Consider the following 12,270-nt stretch of genomic DNA (forward strand, 5'->3'; position numbering starts at 1 on the left):
TTGGAGTCCAGAATTAAAAAATTTCGGAATAGATGAATACACTAAGTCCAGTTATGTGAAGAGGGGCCACAAAGAGGTAAAGAAAACTTGTAGGTCAAAACTGAAAGCTTATCATTTAAAAGTACTGTCGCCTAATTCTATTAGCTAGCGTTGCATCGCCTTTTACTCATGTGGTACATCGAGATAGCAGTAGATACTCAAGAAGTGGAAGCTGGTATTCCTTATTTTTATTACACTCAATAATGTCATTTTGGAATACCAATAGATTTATTTGAATAAATATGGGGTATGTATACAGAATAAAATAAACATGCTGTCTAATCAACTAATCTTTATTCATTTTTATCAACGTTGTATTTTGGGAGAACAGCTCTATAAAGGAAATAACTACCATGATTTTGGCAGTTATTAGCTTATTAAACTATCTCACAAAATTAAATTGGATGTACAGCTTGCAGTGGTGTTTACTTTTAAATTTCACATGGAAAATTAACATGAGAGGACAATTCAATTCCTTTTGGAAAAAATCATGCCCTTTCATATATGGGGAATATAAATAAATTTATAGAAGCCTGGAGTATTGAAGAAATTACAACCAGTAATTTGGATTGGTTATAATGACTGCTGATCCTAAAGCTGTGGTTGGCTATGACATAATGGATGAATGAATCTTTGAAGGTTTCATTGCGCAAAAGTAGGACTTTAAAACTTGCCAGATATGAAATACAGTATATAATTATACAGTGTAGCCATACTTCAAAATTTGTAACTTCATATTCCTTATTACACTAGTGACAACCATGAGGTCCTAGAATGTTACTGCTTTCAAATATCAGGTAACACAAGAGTTGAGTAGTAAATTTTTGGAACTTTTCCAGATATGTTTTCTTATAACTAACTTTTAAAGAGACATTTACTTAGATGGATGGTATTTTCTTTAGAATGGTATGGAACTGAGTTGAATTAAATTCAAGTATATATTGTATATGTCTAAAGTAAAACAAAATAAAATAAATCATGGGTTGATACACATTAAAATACTAAATTACAGAATGACAGGTGAATAAAGGACATTGTGTTTATTGAGGTCATAACTTTAAGATGTTTGAGGGTGGTTATTATTTTTTAATCACCAGAAGGCATGTGTGCTAGCAGAGATGGGTGGGTGGGCAGGCAAGGAGAGAGGCGGGAAGAGAGAGAGAAATTACTCCCAATGGGGAGTGGTTATGCTGTAGTCCCTTCCCAATTTCTCCATCCTGTTGGGCTCTTGATCATACATGTACAGGGAAATGATGTGATTTTTCAAGCCAGTGGGGCCAGGATTTGAGCTTGGTCATGTTGTATTCGGGTCTATTAATCACTAGGCTATAGAGCTGGACCTAGGGTTACATTTTTAACAAGTCATTCTTTTGAATGTGGAATAGAGTATGATGTGCATGTATATATAATGGTTGAGCTACTAATATCTCTTAAAATTTTGTTTCTAACCAAGTAGGTGATGTAAGTCACTTAATCAGTTAGAACCTTATTTTCTTAAGTTTTATCTACCTAAAAGTGATATGTAAGAGCTGGCTCTGATGGAATCTTTCTGAATCCTAACCTTCCAAGCCAGTATTTATTCTCTAGCTGAGGGATGTAGAACAGAAACATGAGTGTTCACATGTTCGTTCATTCTCTCTCTCTCTTTATATATATATATGTGTGTGTGTGTGTATATATACTCTCTCTCTCTCTCTCTCTCTCTCTCTCTCTCTATATATATATATATATATATATATATATATATATATATATATACACATATATATATATATATACACACACATACACACATACATGATAGAGCATTTGCACATGAGAGAGAGAGAAACTGAGAGAAAGAAGCACCCTCCATAGAGTCTGATAACACCATGAACCTCTTTGTTCAATTCTCCAGCTTGTCAGATCTTAGGTTCTCATGCTGCACTTGGCATGATTCAGGCCTGCTGGACTAGGGGTTTGAACTGTGGTAGCTGTGTGATTTCCAGCTCTATAGTTTCGTATACTAACTGCCTGCCACTATGACTGGGCCCATACATAAAATTTAAATTGCCTACTACCACATTTATATAAGTGGGAGGAGAAAGGGCCCCAGTTGTGGCACAGGTGGTGGGGCTCTGCTGCACACTACTAGAGCCATATGGGAGGCTCAGGTTTGGATCCCAGGCACTCCTCAACATACAGACGGTGCCCGTGTGTACCCAGCACTCACATTCCTAGTTGGCTGGGAGGCTGGAGGAAGGATTGTGCCATGTGACATTGGAGGAGTCCGACCCGGCGGGGGCCCCAGGATCTGTCTGAGCCTCCTTGCTTCCGGTCGGTTCAGTACGTTGGCAAGGCTGCTACTGTGCGCCCCACCCCGACCTAGGATTTTGCTCCAGAAACTGTGGCAGCCTTGCTTGGAAGCGACCCCCCTCTGACTCCCCAATATACTACTATAAAAGAATTACATAGCTCTCTTATACATCCTGAGTATATGATAAAATCTTCCAGGAAGTCCCCTGACTGCTCCCCTTTGCTCTGATCACTTACTATTAATTACAATGCTTTACCTCCATGGTCACAATAGAGGGTGGGCTGAAGTTCTATCTAGGCAGAAATAATCTTGACCTTTGGAAGGCCCTTCAAAATACATTTAAGGTAAACTTAATCCTTTCTTTACCTAAAATAGGATTAGGCCAAAACTGGCCCAGGACACCCCTGCCCTCACCAAGTGAAACAGATAAATATCTTAGGATTCCTCAAATTAAGTTTTAGATCCCTACAAAACTGTATAAGTATCATTCTTTATTAAGCTCTGTAAGAACTAATATCTATACTTGAGATTTTCTTTTCTTGGCACCATTCCCGGTAATCACAAGATGGCTGCTGCGCCGCATCAGCTGATAATCATCTCTGCTTACCGGAACTACTTTCTCGAAACTGCATTCCATGGAGACCCACTTACAATTGAAGAACTACACTAGGCCCACCCTTAATCCAACCCTGAATAGAATCTATGTTCTCTATTGTTAAAACTTTATGAGCTGATAATTAAAACTCATAGCCCCTCTCCCTTTACTTGCATGTAACACGTTTTCAATAAAAACGCACGATGATTCCTAGCAGTTGTCACTCCTCAGAGAGCGATCTTTGAGGGGTGTCCGGCATAGGACGTGCATGAAAAGGCACCGAGGCCTTTGTCTTCTGTTTACCTTTGCAGCCTCCGTTGAGTCAACCCACCCCTGCCGAGGCTGGATCCCAGCATGACACACCCTGTTGAAGTATGACACCTGTCTTTGTCTCTCAAAAGAAGTAAAGAAATAAACTTTAAAAAGTGAAAAAAAGGGCCAAATTAATTTTAGTAGTACACTTTAACCCAATATATCAAGAGTATTTTTTCATGTAATTAGTATGAAAATATTAATGATATATTTCACGTCTTTACCCATCATGGAACATGTGGGCATGTTTGTGTACACAAGAGACACATGAGAGAGCAGTATTCTCCACAGGCTTGGTCACATTGGGATTCCTTTCTTCCAGTTCTCCAGCTTTTGGATTTTGGTACTTGTGTGTATACCTGCATGGCTCAGGCTAATTGGCTTGCCCATTCAAACTGGGGTCACTGCATGGGATCTGACTTTACCTGAGCAGCACTGAACTGCTCTACTACAAGGCCAGTCCTGCTTTACATGATTTGAAATACAGAGTTCTGAGAATCTGGTGTGGGGTTCATACAGCACATTGTCATTTGGTCAAGTCACGTTTCTTGTTCATTAGCAGCGTATGTTTTTGGGTGACTGTACTGGACCTTGTGGCTAGAGTCATGGCATCCTCATCTGTCTAGCCATGAATCCAATTTAGAGTGTTTAGTCACTTTAATTTCTTTCATTTTCTAGCATCTTCTACCCAATAACGACAGAGACTTGTACTCCCTAGAATCTGCCAAAATTTGGAGTTACTTCAATACATTTTCTCTTTATTTGCAGGCGTATGGAGAGTAGTCGGTGAATTTTCTTCTATTCCTTAAGTCATTTATTCCTTTAATCTAGTGAAATCAGATATCTATTGCCAATATTGTACAGAAATTCTTGGGGAAAATTTCTCATTGTTTAATCCAGTAGGCACATTTGACTGTGTCTTCATCTCATAGCAAAAACAAATATTGTGGATACTTTCTTGAATTACTTGTGACTCTTATAATCATTTTGTTGTTGTTTATCTTTTAGCTACTTGCCAATTCCTTTCTTGGCCCTCTTCTCTTTTCCCTTTGTACACTGCTCTTGATTTCTTGCTAAAACATAGTACCTATATTTTCACTTGTCTACTTCACATATCTGTACAATACTAGTTTACAGACTCTTCCAAGCCATTCTAGCCGTTTCAATGTCAAATTTATTTTCTTCTGGTTGTTTTTGGCATCACCACAGCTAGCTACAAGTCAAAGGTAGAGACTTCCCCTTTAACTTCTCAGATTTTCTTCCTGCATTTAGTTATACCATCTTTTTGGCACCACCTAGAATATATATATTGAATATTTTTCCTTTTGCAATGCTTTCCCTCAGGTGCCACATCAGTTTCTTTCTTTGACTTCGTTTCCTTTCATACGTTTTCCATATTGCCACCAGAGTTATTTCCTACTTAATTTGATACTATCACTTTCTTACTTAAAACTTGTGTTGATTCTGTCCTCTTCTTATATTCCATATAAGTCCTAGGCTGCTGTTCCATTTTTATACACTTTTATAGTTACCTCTCCTCTAAAAGGCTTTAAGACTTAAGATATAGTTAAAATGATTTAATTTTCAGTTCTTGATGGCTACTGGAGAAAACTAGTTATAAAGTGTAGAGTGTATGGCTTGTAGAGCACTCTTGTATTTGTAGCAAATGAGCAAATATATGTTATGTTTTATGTGATTCCCATACCTGGATTAATAAGTAGATTCTTTTGTATGTAAAAGAACCCTAGCATGAGATTTCAGCTCCTGTTCAAGCAAGAGTTAATAACATCTGAATAACAGTAATGATGTATATGTTATTTACAGATACATTTTTTATAGTTGGAAGCTGATGCTTCAGTTTCAGCTCTGCTGACTTTTATAGGAAAGCAATAGATCCCTAGAGGTAATACTAATGTAAGTAGGAAGTAGCTGGCAGTTAATAGATCTAGTTGAGGGTGAGAAAGAATGACTTTAATTGTTACCTATTTCTTTCTTTTTTTTTTTTTTTATAAACTGTTGTTTATTTTCCTTATCTTTCCTTATTTCCACTTTTTTGTAAGAGTCTGTGAAGAGCAGACTTAAGACCACTCAGTGGTTGTTCCCACCCATTCAGTGGCCTGAGCAGTGGGGGCTGCAGACCAGTCTTCGGAGGCAGGCTGAGCACTCCAGTCTTCAGTAGGGAACTGCTGGATGGGCATGGAGGGGACCTGCATGCCTTCAGACCAGTCTGCGACCTCAGACTGAGTAGCAGTAAACTCAGGAGCGGGAGCAGTCCATTCACCCTGAAATTTCTCCTTGGTCACAGCCTTTTCAGTTGCAGCCTGCTCCTCCTTTTCAATCTCTTCAGGATCTCTGTAGAAGTAGAGATCAGGCATGACCTCCCACGGGTGTTCACTGGAGATGGTGCCACGCATGCACAGCACTTCCCTGGCCAACATCTACCACATCAGACCCACCGAATGAGCTCCCTTGTTGTTGCATGGGATGGCAATGTCCACATAGCACAGAGGAGAATCTGTGTTGCACAGGGCAATGGTAGACAGATTAACATAAGATGCCTCTGTGAGAGGCTGGTGGTCGGACCTGGGATCAGTCACCACCAGAAGACGCGGCTCCCGGAAGGCTGCCTGGATCTGGTTAGTGAAGGTTCCAGGAGTGAAGCGACCAGCAATAGGAGTGGCTCCAGTGGCAGCTGCGAACTTCAGCACAGACCTCTGCCCAGTGTTCCTGGAAGACACGACACTGATGTCGGCAGGGTTTTCAATGGCAACAATGGCACGAGCTGCCAGCAGAAGCTTCTCCCAGGTCCTCTTCAGATGTACGATGGAGATGCCTTCACTTTTCTTCTTGTAGATGTACTGCTCCATTTGGAAGTCAAGGTTGGTGCCACCTAAGTGGGTTCCTGCAGCAAGGAACTTGAGGACATCCTCCTCCTTCATCTGCAGGACATCAAGGGCGCCGGACATGGTGAAAGTTACCCTTTGAGTTACGACGGGAACCCAGAACAACGCCGTATGGACCCTTGGGCGGGTAGCGCAGAAAGGCAGTTGTTACCTATTTCTTAATATTAGGTTGTCGGAAAAGTCATGACTTTTTCTATGTCTTTGTATATAAAAATGTGTCATGACTTTTCCGACAACACAGTATTTTTACAGTTCATTGTCTCCTGGCCTCTTTTTCCTCCTAGTTTGTTTCAGTGGGATGAGATGTTAGTTCTTAATAATGCAACATTTTTTCCCCAGCCAAATCCTCCTGTTAACCTCATGTGCCTTACCTAGCAGCAGGCTTTCCTTAGGCAATGTAGTCATTGGGGCTACAAGGAAGAGAATGGATATTAATTGGAGTATGTTACTTCTTGGAGACTTCTAAGAAGTACTAAATATGCTGAGGAAGTGATTTTTTTCTTGTACATGCATGTTTGTTTAAAATATAATCGCTTAATTTAAAACTAGAGGTCATTAACTGTAAAGAATAAATTGTCAACGGGAATATTTTTGCATATGGTTAAAGTGTTTTTGCCCTTTTCTCAAAAGGAAAACAAGGTAATAGCTGATCATCGTATTTAAGATAGTGATTAACCTTACCATCTCTGTAATTCCAAGGAAGTCGAAGACATGAACTGAGGATTTGACGTAGTTTTTAAAGTAAACATCAACCACCTTTGAATATTTATTTTGTAGAATTGCCTCTGTTGTGCTTAAGCGAGTTTGAGCAGTATAGCTCACACAAGTAGGAGAAAAGAAGACAAACTGCAGTTACAACAGAAGATTCCCTTGAAAACTCCTGTCTGTATATAGAATTGGAAATTTCAGAGTAAGTTTTTTTTTTTTTTTTTGGAGAGATTTTTCACTGTAGGGCGCGTGCGCTCACCAGACAGACAGAGAGAGACATAGAGACAGAAAGTGAGAAATCACCCCCCAGCGGGGATGGTCACGCCGCAATCCCTTCTCCTCCATTCTCCTCTCGGGATCTTGGGCACGCACGCGCACATGCCCGGCGTGAGTTTTAAGCCACCGGGTCTGGGACACGAACCGCGGTTGACTACGTGGGAGTCCAGCGACATAGCCATTACGCTAACTGCTGGTTCCCCCACGAGTAAGTTTTTGAGGGCTTACTCTGTTAGGAATTGTTCTAAACACTTTACATATGTTGAATCTTCCCAACAACCCTGCAAGGTAGAGACTATTACTGTATAATGAAGAAACTGAGGTATCTGGGGATGGGTTGACTTGCCCAAGGTCACTCATTACATGTGTTTCCTCTTTCCTCAGGGGCTGGGCTTTTGATCATGTGGCTTTTCTGCAGGCCAGTGATTTGGTCTATCAACTGATCAATCTGGTTTTATAACAATGAACTCTATTATGACTATTCTCAATTCTTACTTAGTTGTCTCATTTCCAAGTTGAATTTTTCTTGAGATGTAAGTGTTTCTTATGCAGTAATAATTGTGTGTTTGTGTTTAAATATGCAAGTACAGTGCATGCATGCATATCTCTAAGTCATTTTATATAGTAACAATAAGTATTTCATTATTGTTATTGCTCTAGTTGAGATAAATTTCTGCTGAGACAGGTAAGAGAATTAAAACAAAAATTGTTCTAATAGCCAAAGGAAGTGTGTGCTTGTATATATATAGAGACAGTATCCTGCAGTGAGATATGGTCACGCTGCAATCCTTTTGCTCTATTTCTCTTTCTCATTGGGATTTTGGACTTGCAATGCATGCACCTAGCATACTTTTCAAGCTGCCAGTTTAGGATCTGAATGGCAACTGGTCATGTGGGATCTGGATCTCTTAATCACTAGCTATATTTTGCTTATTTTTGATTTAAAAAGAAGGCATATAGTTTCCAAAGGTCAGTGAGGGTTTCTTTTTTCAGGCTCTCTCCCAAACTCTTTACGGTTTCCTAAAAATGCTTCTAAATTTTACAATTTTTAAAATGTTCTCTGAGTAATGCAAGACTCATACACCACTTCGTTTCTCTGTGAGCCAAACCAAGCTCATGCAGTTTTGAAGGAAAGTCATTATTAAGGGCCATTTCTTTGGCTGAACAATGGTTCGATAGCTGTTTTTTTTTTTTTTTTGGAGAGATTTTTCACTGTAGGGCGCGTGCGCTCACCAGACAGACAGAGAGAGACATAGAGACAGAAAGTGAGAAATCACCCCCCAGCGGGGATGGTCACGCCGCAATCCCTTCTCCTCCATTCTCCTCTCGGGATCTTGGGCACGCACGCGCACATGCCCGGCGTGAGTTTTAAGCCACCGGGTCTGGGACACGAACCGCGGTTGACTACGTGGGAGTCCAGCGACATAGCCATTACGCTAACTGCTGGTTCCCCCACGAGTAAGTTTTTGAGGGCTTACTCTGTTAGGAATTGTTCTAAACACTTTACATATGTTGAATCTTCCCAACAACCCTGCAAGGTAGAGACTATTACTGTATAATGAAGAAACTGAGGTATCTGGGGATGGGTTGACTTGCCCAAGGTCACTCATTACATGTGTTTCCTCTTTCCTCAGGGGCTGGGCTTTTGATCATGTGGCTTTTCTGCAGGCCAGTGATTTGGTCTATCAACTGATCAATCTGGTTTTATAACAATGAACTCTATTATGACTATTCTCAATTCTTACTTAGTTGTCTCATTTCCAAGTTGAATTTTTCTTGAGATGTAAGTGTTTCTTATGCAGTAATAATTGTGTGTTTGTGTTTAAATATGCAAGTACAGTGCATGCATGCATATCTCTAAGTCATTTTATATAGTAACAATAAGTATTTCATTATTGTTATTGCTCTAGTTGAGATAAATTTCTGCTGAGACAGGTAAGAGAATTAAAACAAAAATTGTTCTAATAGCCAAAGGAAGTGTGTGCTTGTATATATATAGAGACAGTATCCTGCAGTGAGATATGGTCACGCTGCAATCCTTTTGCTCTATTTCTCTTTCTCATTGGGATTTTGGACTTGCAATGCATGCACCTAGCATACTTTTCAAGCTGCCAGTTTAGGATCTGAATGGCAACTGGTCATGTGGGATCTGGATCTCTTAATCACTAGCTATATTTTGCTTATTTTTGATTTAAAAAGAAGGCATATAGTTTCCAAAGGTCAGTGAGGGTTTCTTTTTTCAGGCTCTCTCCCAAACTCTTTACGGTTTCCTAAAAATGCTTCTAAATTTTACAATTTTTAAAATGTTCTCTGAGTAATGCAAGACTCATACACCACTTCGTTTCTCTGTGAGCCAAACCAAGCTCATGCAGTTTTGAAGGAAAGTCATTATTAAGGGCCATTTCTTTGGCTGAACAATGGTTCGATAGCTGTCATTTAAAAGCCTCGACTGGAATAGGGTGTCTCACTACCCTGGATGGAAATAGCCCCAGTAGGGGATTGATGAATACCAGAATCTTGGCTGACAGCAAAGTCGTCAAAACCGAGTTGTAAATAAAATTCTGGAGGTTTTATGATATACTGTCAATAGGGGTCAGAGAGCCAAGAATAGCAGGAGTGACAGGTCTTTCCGACCTTTTGACCAATAGATAGTTTGGATAGTAAGAGTTGTAAAGAGTTGGCTGTGTTTAAAAAAAAAAATACTCCTAGCGTACCTTTGCTTAGGCAGGCAGGAGCCATATAACAAGATTGAGGCTACCTTACTTAAAGCATAGATTAAGAGAAAAATACCAGAGGAATGATTAATAATAATCATAAGTAATGTTCAGAGGACACTCACTATAAGCCAAGTGTTCTAATCCTTTTTGTATAAGCAGACTTAATTATTATAAAGTTAATATAAACAACATGGCAGTTATCTCATAGAGCAGTTCTATGACATATACTTTTTATGCCTATTTGATTGGCATACAGAGAAGTAAAGTAACTTTCTCTATGTAGCAAGTCTAGTAAGTGGTGGAGGCAACTCCAAGTGTAGTAGTCTGCCTCCACAATCCATGTCATAACTTCTGCCTGTGCGCTTCTAGGTGAAGGTTTGTTATATGTGTGAGAGATTAAGGAGCCAAAGAGTGACAAGTGTATAATATGTGATAGAGTGATGCCTTTACTCCCAATTATTCCAAGTCTCAACCTGATGCAACTATGACTGAGATTAAATTTCTGTTCAGAATTTTGATGAAATAATGTAGATCATCTGACATGGAGGACTGGGTCATCTCTAAGTAAGTAGGGGGACCAGCAGTAGGCATAATGGCTATGTTGCTGGACTCCCATGTAATCAACCATGGTTTGAGCCCTGAACCTGGTGGCTTAAACTCACCAGGCATGTGTGCATGCGTGCCCAAGATTCTGAGAGGAGAATGGAGGAGAAGGGATTACAGCATGGCCACTCCCCTCCCAGAGGGGGCGGGTGATATCTCACTTTCTGTCTCTAAAAAGAAAAAAAGAGGTAAGCAGGGTCTTGGTTAGAAATACATGGTATGTCAGTAAGGATAGTGAAGAGAGTTTAATGAAGGGGTTGTTTATAGAGTTTGGGAATCACTTACCAAGAAGTGGTGAAGAGCCCAGGCACTAGCAACTGTGCCAGAGGAATGATTAATAATAATCATAAGTAATGTTCAGAGGACACTCACTATAAGCCAAGTGTTCTAATCCTTTTTGTATAAGCAGACTTAATTATTATAAAGTTAATATAAACAACATGGCAGTTATCTCATAGAGCAGTTCTATGACATATACTTTTTATGCCTATTTGATTGGCATACAGAGAAGTAAAGTAACTTTCTCTATGTAGCAAGTCTAGTAAGTGGTGGAGGCAACTCCAAGTGTAGTAGTCTGCCTCCACAATCCATGTCATAACTTCTGCCTGTGCGCTTCTAGGTGAAGGTTTGTTATATGTGTGAGAGATTAAGGAGCCAAAGAGTGACAAGTGTATAATATGTGATAGAGTGATGCCTTTACTCCCAATTATTCCAAGTCTCAACCTGATGCAACTATGACTGAGATTAAATTTCTGTTCAGAATTTTGATGAAATAATGTAGATCATCTGACATGGAGGACTGGGTCATCTCTAAGTAAGTAGGGGGACCAGCAGTAGGCATAATGGCTATGTTGCTGGACTCCCATGTAATCAACCATGGTTTGAGCCCTGAACCTGGTGGCTTAAACTCACCAGGCATGTGTGCATGCGTGCCCAAGATTCTGAGAGGAGAATGGAGGAGAAGGGATTACAGCATGGCCACTCCCCTCCCAGAGGGGGCGGGTGATATCTCACTTTCTGTCTCTAAAAAGAAAAAAAGAGGTAAGCAGGGTCTTGGTTAGAAATACATGGTATGTCAGTAAGGATAGTGAAGAGAGTTTAATGAAGGGGTTGTTTATAGAGTTTGGGAATCACTTACCAAGAAGTGGTGAAGAGCCCAGGCACTAGCAACTGTGGGATGTCACTGTGGTCTTGAGCCATGAGGATCAAGGGCAGAGAATGGAATTACCTGTCCTGGTGTGAACTGGAATTCTAGGATACAGTAAGTGAACAAGAATCAGAACCAGGGGAAGCTGCTGAATATAGTCACTATCACACGGTGGCCTACTAGGGGTAAAGGATAGTGTTAAAAAACCCATCTTTTTTCATATTATTTCTGAGTGTTTCTCATTTGCTGTACTGAGCTGTTAGGCTAGAAGTCAAAGCTTAGGTGGTAAAGTTCACAGAGGTTAACCCCATGCTATAGGGTGTAGGAAAGATCAGGAAATAACAGCACAGAATTTGAGTAACAGCGTAACCAGCATGATATGTGTTTTGGGTTGAATTGTTTCATTCAAATAGTTGAAGTCCCTAATATGTCAGAGTCCTGAACTCCAGTTCCTCATGATATGACCTTATTCAGAAATAGGATGTGTACAGAGGTAATCAAGTTATAAAGAGGTAATTATTGAAGGTCCTAATCCAGTATGCCTGCTGTCCTTATAAAAGGAGGGGATTGGGACATAGACCTATAGGGACAAGGATATGAAGAAAAAAAGGAGATGGGCATATGCAAACCAAAGAGCACCTATGGCATTCAGGAACTAGGGGAGGTGTGGAGCA

The 12,270-nt window shown here is 40.1% G+C and overlaps 1 protein-coding gene and 1 pseudogene across 1 annotated transcript in view; one reads left to right on the forward strand and one right to left on the reverse strand.

Moving 5' to 3' along the window:
- LOC102485309 (mitochondrial inner membrane protease subunit 2) overlaps nucleotides 1–12,270 on the forward strand; it is a 1,014,188-nt gene that overhangs the window by 110,818 nt on the left and 891,100 nt on the right. The window lies entirely within an intron of this gene.
- On the reverse strand, nucleotides 5,299–6,274 carry LOC106734950 (40S ribosomal protein SA pseudogene; annotated as a pseudogene).

This window comes from Tupaia chinensis, unplaced genomic scaffold (genome assembly GCF_000334495.1).
Source record: "Tupaia chinensis unplaced genomic scaffold, TupChi_1.0 Scaffold000262_1, whole genome shotgun sequence".
NCBI classification, from domain to species: domain Eukaryota; kingdom Metazoa; phylum Chordata; class Mammalia; order Scandentia; family Tupaiidae; genus Tupaia; species Tupaia belangeri.